Source organism: Heterocephalus glaber, unplaced genomic scaffold (assembly GCF_053883595.1).
Source record: "Heterocephalus glaber isolate CG9 unplaced genomic scaffold, H.glaber_assembly_v1.0 deba00001481, whole genome shotgun sequence".
Taxonomy (NCBI): Eukaryota; Metazoa; Chordata; class Mammalia; order Rodentia; family Bathyergidae; genus Heterocephalus; species Heterocephalus glaber.
The window spans coordinates 31,065,456-31,074,279 of record NW_028258317.1 but is presented as its reverse complement, the minus strand read 5'-3'; the positions used below and the strand labels follow the sequence as shown (position 1 = coordinate 31,074,279).

The following is an 8,824-nucleotide window of genomic DNA, read 5'->3' as shown; positions in this document are numbered from 1 at the left end:
GCCTCTCAAGCGCAAGGTCCTGAGTTCGATCCTCAGTACCAAAAAAAAAAAAAGCTAGCTCCAAGGTGTTAGAGGGACCCATTTTTCTCACATCACCATCTCTGTTTACAGATGGGCCAAGGGTGTTTTATATTAAGGAAGGGGGAGGACCCTGAGAGACAATGCAGATCTTCATACTTGCTTTGCCAGTTTCAGCCATATTTTTTGTCTTATCTTTTTTTGGTGGAAAAGAAACCAGGTCTCTGGCCTTCTTCTTGGGCTATCTGTATATTTTGCCACTTTTTAAGGCTGAGTGGTGGTGGGGGAAGCTGTTCATACTCTAGGCCTCAAAGCCACTTGTCTTCAAAGAAAAACAATTTTTTTAGGGCTTGTTACAAATCTATATTCATTTTTTTTTTCAGAAATGCCTAAGTAGTTTACACAGAGCCTGTACCATGTGTATAGGTTCTAGTTTCTCTGCAACCTTACCGACACTTATTTCCTTAAATTGTACTGATGATAGGTGCTGCAGTAGTGCAGCAGGAAGTTTGGTTATGTGTTCCAGTTCTTATAGGAGTCTCGGAGGCAAAGTGTAGAACAAGCTTTATTTTCAGCACTGGTGGAGCAGCCTGGGTTTACACAAGAGATTGACCCCCCTTTTGAGGTTCAGCAGGGCATGTTATACTTTCAGGAGGGGCAGGCTTGCAGGAGTTATAAAGAGTACAAGTCATATGAGCTCAGTAAATTCATTGGTTATCAGACAGTAAGCTCAAAGCACAGAGTTATATTTTATGTACTTTTGGCAGGGAGGTAGAAGTAACTAGCTGTTTGATAACAGAGAAAATTCCTGAGGTGTTTGAGAAGGACTGTTGGGCCAGGCAAGCCTGGAAATGTTGAGGGTATGGGGGGAGAACCCCTCCATCAGCAAGTCCAGCTTTAACTACAGAAAGGCACATTTCCCATTCAGTAGGAGTGAAGGAAAATCTCACTGCATTTGTAGTTTATATTTCCTTAATGGCTGAAATGTTAAGCATCTCATTCTCAGTTCACATGAAGGGTGGGTGGAAGGAGTAATTTTGATACAGGGATGAAATCAGGACCTCCAAATAGGATGTAAGGGTGTTATGCCCAGATCGTGAAGTCCCAAAGACCACCAGGAAGCCGATTCCAATGTAAGCACACGAGGGCCGTTTATTCAAGCTTAAGCAGGGGCTCCCAACCGTCACCGACGCAGTGGATCAGAATTGAGAGCCCCGATTTTCAAATTAGCAGGGTTTTTATTGTGGTTACAGCAAGGTTTGGAGATTTTTCACTTAGCAGTTACATGATTGGTTGGCATTTAGCAAGCATGAAATGTATATTTCTGATTGGCTAGGCCCATCGGGGGTTTGAGGGGCAGTTACATGTAGGTTTTATGGGGGAAAAGAGGAACAAAGGTTAGTGGTCGACTGTCACATACTGATGGTCAGCACATTGACAGATTGTTCTATAGATAGTGGACCCGGAACGTTCATTTCCTGGGCAAACAAATGGTTGAGTAATTAATTTAGGAACTTTGCTTCGTTACAGATTGTGTCTTTTGTCCCAGAGCAAACACATTTTAACCATTATTTGTGAGGACAATAGAGACTAGGGGAATAGTGGATTTTAGCAAAATGGAGTCGCTTTGGTATCACAAGGGGAATGTTATAATTTCCAACATGTTAGATGTCTGATATGTTGAATTCACGTTCTCTAAATTTGAAGAATGAATTCTAGGAATAACAGAGGTTAAGAGTAGGAAAGTTTTATTGAGAGGATGGCTTCTGAGAGGTGGGGGGGCGGGGGCGGGGCGGTCCTGAATGGATAGCCTAGGATCCCACTTTACAGGAAAGTTTTATAAAGCAAAAACCACATGGGTACAATATGAGTTAAAGCTATAATTAACCAATAAGTTTACAAGTATAGTCACTTAAGTAATAGTGACCCAGTGGGGGAACATGTCACATAGCAAGTGTGTGTGGAAAGAATAAACTCAGGTAGGTGATGGATCTGGGGGTCTTGGTTACTCACTGAGTTGACTGATGCCTATCTAGAGTTTATTAGACCAGGTGTTACCACTTAATCTCATCCCTTGGGGAAGTATGTAGGCCTGGTCCTTTTGTTATTGTCTTGAGGCCTGGCCTCCACCTGATGCATCTTTGGTGACAGTGTGGGACTGTGTGATTCAAAAGTTAATTACTCCCCTAGATTCTGTTGTAAATTTGATGGTTGGAGTGTGTTTGCCTCGGGACAATGGACAATCAGTAATAGGGCAAGGTTACTCAGCCATCTGTTTGCCCTAAATCCAAATGTCCCGGGGCCCAGTATCTATAGGACAATCTGTAAACAGGGTGGTCATAACTGTCAGTCAGGATGTCTGCTGAACATTAGCAGGTGACAATGAGCCGCTAACCTTTGTTCCTTTTTTTTCTGTGAATCCACATGTTAACCCCCCCCCCCCTTAACCCCCTATAAAACAACCTCGGACTCTGAGCCAGGTGCCTCTCTGAGCTATTTTGCTTCAGGAGTGCTGTCTGGCCAGACTAATAAAGGTCTGTTTCCCAACATGGCCGGTGTGTTCCTTCCCGGGTGTGCTCCACTTCAGCTCCTCGGAGCGTTTGGTAAGGCCCTCGGTCTTACAACAGTTGAAATATGTTTTCACTCTGTGTCTTGACTCTCTCCTGAGGGCCCACCCTTATCTGACTGCCTATAATATTTCTGCCTAAAATGGCTGTCTATAATAATTTCACATTCCAGCATTCTGTCTCAGTTGCCAGTTCTCAGTGCCAACATTCAGTGAGATCTGTAATGGACACTGCAAAAGGCAACTTAAATTAGATTTTTTTCCCCCAAACTTTCTCCAGCCTAGAGCATAAATATCTACCCCCACCTCTTCTTAGCCCTGATGAATGGATGGATTATGCAGATCTTGGCATCTGGATGTCAAGCCAAATTTCATTCCCCTAGGCATGGGAGGTCCTGGGAAGGACAGTAGAAGTCTGAACTTGTCTATTGTTTCATTGTATTCCCTCCCTTACTGTTCCTTGATAGTAAAGATCCCAACCTATGGTAAGAGCAATGAGATAGTGATTTGAGGAAAATGCCCCCTCTCATCTTTTTGGAGTTAGCTTTCAGTCAATGTTTTTTATTTTTACCAAAATAAATGGCCTTCTTTGATTTGTTCAGTGTTGAGCAAATGAACCTGAGCATGTGAACCTAAGTGACTAGTAACAAGATGATGGGCCACAGGATTACAGACATTTAGATAAGAGATGAAATGTCACATTAAGCTAGTGAGTTCTCTCATTTCTATCTGCAGCACCTGGGTCTGCTTACAGCACTTCTCGTCATTACCTATTCCATGCAAACATTAATAGTTTCTTGTCCTGAATGACTGCTATGGGGCAACAAATCCCATTTTTTTCAGCTGCTCAGAGCTCTGTCATTGCAAGTCAAGCTTCAGGACATTCTGTTGCATGAAAGGAGGGTGAAACAGAAAAGGGTGGTGCCAGACCATGGGCACTTTGAACTCTACTCCAACTGCCTCATCTTCTCCTTGAACTTGACAAGGAGCCTCTGAGCCAAGGCCACTCAGGTGAGTGTATGGTGATTTATGTGGCCCAGTGCCATGTATGCCTGCACCCTCATGCCTGCAGGATCTGTGGCTGCTGCACAGCTCCCTGGTTGATTCCTGGATTTTTTGACACCAGTTAAAATCATCTGAGGCCTCCTCACCCAGTTTCTCTTCCTGTGGGTCCCCTTAGGTCATCCTTCAATCTACACTGGCCATGTGAATTCTCATCCTTCCTCACCTTCTTGATGGTCAGGGCAGCTATGGGTTCTGTGGAACACAGTCCTCCCCTGAGCCCTCTCCACCTGCTTGTCCCTTCCCATCCCCACCTTAGGAGGTCCCTCAGTCCCTTGGAGAAGTTACATGGGACACATGTTCATGCATTCTAAATTCCATCTTGCTAACTATAACTGCTGGTGTGTTTGGCCCTGATGATTCACTGGGAAGTGAGCTCTTCTGGCAGGGGTATCTTTATTGGATCCCTGTATACCTGGAAGGAGGAAGGAGGAGTTGAGGAGGAGAGACCAAGAGAGAAAGCAGGAGAGTAAAGTAGAGGATAATGAAAGATATGTAATTAGATAGGATCTTATGACTGAGAAAGAATAGAAATGAGACCCAGCAGTCAGAGAATATGCTGCAAGAGTTAGAATGGGGTGTGACTTGACATCTATTATTTCATCTGGCTCCTCTTTTTCTTTGCAAAGAGGGTGTGCTACCACAGAGGGATGTAGATTTCTGATGGACAGAAAATCTGGTAGGTGAAGATCAACTTCATTGGAAGATGTGCTTCTGGAGGTGGAATGGGGCAGGCTCAGCCTCTCTTGTATGGGCTAGCTCCTGTTGTACCTTGGATGAAGAGCATGCTGGCACTCTAGAAAGTGGTTCTGTCTAGTGGATGGAGACTCAGCTGGCTGGAGATCACAGCAGCCAGAAGATATGCTGTTGCAGGTGGAATGACATTAGGCTGTACCACTTCTGAGTCAGATGGTTCCTGGTGATCTTGGAAACAGTCTGCTACCACACTGGGAGGTGATTGTATCAGTGGCTGGAGATCCACAGCATCAGGAAGGTGTGCTGACAGGATTGGAATGGGATGAGATTCTGCCTCTGCTGGATCCAATCACCTTGGATGGAACATCTGCTGCCAGTTGGGGAGGTTGTTCTCTCAGTGGATGAGAATCTAGTGGTCAGAGCTCCCTCCCAGTGGGGCTCAGTCATGACTACCCCACCCATGCCTTCAGACACCCACCTCAGGCCTCCCCATCCTCAGGCTTGGCCTCACTGGTCGTTAGGTCCTCCAGCTGGGTCAGGAATTTGTAGATTTGTGGAGAATTCTGAGCCCAGCATGGTGATCAGGATGTAGGACATAGCTGGTTAGTCTGGCCAGGTCTGGGGATGGGCAAAATTCTTCAGGGTAGTGACCACCCCACATGCCCCTGGGCACTGAGTAAATGTATGAGGCTCATATGAGCAGTGTGCTTCTCACTGTTTCTATACAGCCTTCATACAAGATTGTGTGGGCATGTCTGGCTGGGATGGTCTGTGGTGGTGGGGGTCTATCTTCCCAGGGGCCTGCTTTTCACTATCCCCAGCAACCCCTGTGCTGCCTGGTTACCTGTCTTCCTCCTTCTGCAGGCAAAGCCCTAGCCCCCATCCCTCTACTAGTAATCAACAACATGTTGGCATCTGGGATTTCCCAGCTCCCTTCAAACTCAGTTCCTCAAATCTCCTCCACTCTGGAGACCGAAGCCTTCTCTCTTGGCCCTAAGCCCACTCACTCACTTCTTGATTTACTCATCCTCACAGTTGGGGTGAAGGAATCCATACATAGAGGAGGTCAGGAGAGGGTGGCCTCTTAGCATCCTCTTTTAGTGCCCCCACCTGCCAGGCAGTCTAGGGGGACTGTCTCCTTCCCTGATGAGAATGGAAATAGGGGAGGGCTGAGAGATTTGTCTGTGTTTCTCCCTGAATTAGGTGCTAAGTGACTGGAAACATGCTTGCACATGATGGGTACTTCATATACATGTGTTCAGTGAATGAACCCTGCCATATCCTGCTCAGATACATCAGTGAGACCAAGGCCTCTCACTCTACTCTAAGGGGGAGTCCCCACTCTAACTATATATAGGCAGGGAACTCAGAGTTGGGATTCAGAACTTCATTCAAAAATGGGGAAATTGCATTGTCTGAGGATTCAGTTAAATGAGGCCACAGGTAGAGAGTTTTTCATGGTGGAGGGGAGGTTCTACAGCCCTGGGTCACTGACCCTGACATAGCCTGGCCTGGGGGAGGTGCTTCTGAGCCTCAGCCCTCTTGGTCCCAACTACATGCTTGGATAGTGATCCTCAGATCACCCCAGCTTTCACAGAGAAAATTGGGACACAGAGAGGTGCAGAGCATTCCAAGGGTCTGCCAGGAGGTAGCAAATCCTCCTGGATTTGGACAAGGAGCACACCTGAGGAACAGCAGTTTTAGCACCTATTGTGTAGTGGTGAGCTTATAGGTGTAGGTGTATGGGAATGTGGGCATGAAGAAGAGGGTTGCCACTTCCATGGGCAGGCACAAGGTGATTCACCAGCTTCTGCAGTGTGCCTGCCTTGATGGTCCCCACTCTGCTGGGCTCATATAGGCTTGAGGCTGACTCATTTTCACACTGGGGTGGGACTAAGGAGGGAGGGTTCAAGCATGGGAACAGTAGTGCCTGTGTCTGCTGTGTAAACATCAGTGCAAAGATTCTTGTCTGTGGCCTAAGTGCAGGTTGGAGGGGTGGGTCTCCAGAGAACTCAGCAGAAGAAGGGCTTGGTGCAGAAGCTGTTATTCACAGTGATGACTGTTTCCACTGAACACCCATAAGATAATGCCACACTGTGGTCTGGAGTAAGTGATGAGATTTGCTCACTGTGGCCTGCAGTGCTGAAGTACTATCCACACAGTGGCCTCTGGTACTAGTATCAAAGCAACAGAGGGGTCTATGCTACTAAATAGTGGACCCCTAATAGTAATTTGTACACAGTGGTGCCTAATACTAATTTTATATCCACAGGACACCCTGTAATATGAAATGGCAAAGTTTCCATTTCACTGATAAAACTCCTTACTGCTAGACCGAGAGGATGGAAAGCACACCAGGAGCCTTGGAGACAAAGTGAAAGTAAAGCTTTATTTATGCCCCGGTGGGCCAGCCTACTTTCACATTCAGGAGACTGGCCCTGTCCAACATTTGAGCAAAGAAGGTATACATTCTGGGAGGGGGCATTACAAGTGAGGCAATCTTGGTATACATTCATTGGTTACAGAATTTGAATATGAATTAACAGGCAGGATTAAGCATGACATTGGCTCACATATAATACTGGCAAAAAGCACATTGGGTAATTCAAAATATGAGGTTAATATCTTATTTGCATCTAGGTGGAAAGACAAAACTACTTTAGAGACAAAGACATTCCTGAGATGTGGAAGTTGCCCCAGACATGTCCAGGCCTGTGAGGTGGGCTGAGAGGTTTGTCTGTGTTTCTCCTTGAATTAGGTGCTAAGTGACTGCAAACATGCCTGCACATGATAGGTGCTTCATATACATGTGTTCAGTGAATGACATTTTGAACAAAGAAAATTTCAAGTAGAGGATTTCCCATGGTAAGTCCAGCTTGAACCATGGAGGCAAAATTCCTCTTTCAATATAATTTAATATCCACAGAGCAGAATCTAATACTGTTAATATCCACATAGTAGTATCTAATATTTGAAAGGGTCGCCGAAGGGGCACATGAATGTTCAAGCGGCAAGCCTTTATTGGGGCAACCTGCTGGGCTGACTCACAAAATGGAGACCAGCAGTAGCATGAGCTGAGCTGGAGGCTTATATGGGGTCTTTGTGGGAGAGCACATAGTCTGTTGGTGGGGGTGGGTGATTGTGGTTAGGGTATGAAGCAACAAGTATTGGTTGGGGGATGGAGTAATAGGTTCCAGGAAGTCCCTATCTTATGGGAGCATCTGGTCATGAAACCGGTGGGGCAGAAAGTTCCTAACTAGGAGTGGTCATGTCTTAGTTATGTGGAAGTTCCCTGTTCACCATTGCAGGAAGAGGACAGGGGGAAGAGGGAGGATGGAGCTTGCTTTCGTGGGGGCTCCAGAATACCTAACATCCCAGCCTTTGATTTGTTATGGAATTGGGATGACGGTCTCTTCTTCTGTATCTACTTCCTGCTGATCGGGTATGATGTTTTGGGGGAAGAAGGGGTTGGCTGGGAAGTTGGTATGGTGTGGGAACCCCTGTAGCACTTTTGCCGGCCACATTTCTGTCTATGTTGCCATACTTGGTAGGTGTGAAATTGCCAGAGTGCCAGTTCTTTGGGAGCAGCAATGATTGCCATGGTGGCCAGATCTAGTAGGGAGAGGAATGATGAGAGGTGGGTAAAAGGACTTTGGACAACACGATAACCATGAAGGCTTGAGGTTGTGAGGGAAGAATTTGGTAAGTTCCTCTCAGAAGGTGTCAGGAACAAAAGGGATTCGTGTCCTTTTGTGGAAGTCAAAGAAAACTGTTATCTGTAAAATCATTCTAATATAATACTCATGGGGCATTTCAGGCTTAGGGTGTTGAGGGAAAGTCGGAAGGTAGCAGAAAAGATGGACTAAGAATCTGGTATGGAACTCAGGGGGAAACCAAAAGTGGTTTAGGAGCCCCTGGGGCCAGTGGATTGGTCTAATGGGTTGGCAATGGTGGCAATATCCAAGGAGGACAGCTAGATCTCCCCTTTGGTGCCAGGTGGAGTTAGGGGAGGAACTTTCATAGGGGGCACAGAAGGGGCAGGTCTTTTTCGAGTAAGTGAGGTGGCAGATGAGGTCTCAGACCTCTCCTGAAAGGGACTGTTGGACAACATGGGAGAAGAATTGAGTTCCCAGGGTTTGGAGACAGAGGGGCCTTCCGGACATGGGGGAAGCAAAGCAGGAAGAGATAACCAGCAAATAATAAGGAAAGTATAAAGAGAAATTTCCTCAGGGGGGAAGTCAATGTAAGTCTTATTGCAGGTGGGAAATGAAGTAAAGGAATTGTGAACACAACCAAGCCTGAGTCATGTATTCCTTGTTGTTGGTCGGTCAAGTCAGTCTTTAGGCTGGTGAAGTGGCCTGGTTGGGGCTGGTGGGGATTCTTTTACAATCACCTAGGAGAAGTTCATGGACCATCTGGTTGGTGAAAGCCCTGAGTCTTTCTTCATGTATGATGACCTATTATGAGGTTTCAGTCATGGGT

The 8,824-nt window shown here is 46.2% G+C and overlaps 1 long non-coding RNA gene across 4 annotated transcripts in view; it reads left to right on the top strand.

Annotated features, from left to right (window-relative positions):
* The first annotated feature begins 1,802 nt into the window (after positions 1 to 1,802).
* LOC147825879 (uncharacterized) overlaps positions 1,803 to 8,824 on the top strand; it is a 61,737-nt gene continuing 54,715 nt past the window's right edge. For 3 of the 4 annotated variants that reach the window (XR_015440054.1, XR_015440053.1, XR_015440052.1), the window contains exon 1: positions 1,805 to 7,784. This is a non-coding gene — a long non-coding RNA (uncharacterized LOC147825879). Of the gene's footprint in view, positions 7,785 to 8,824 lie in introns of all 4 variants that reach the window. The other variant, XR_015440055.1, reaches the window with a different exon arrangement.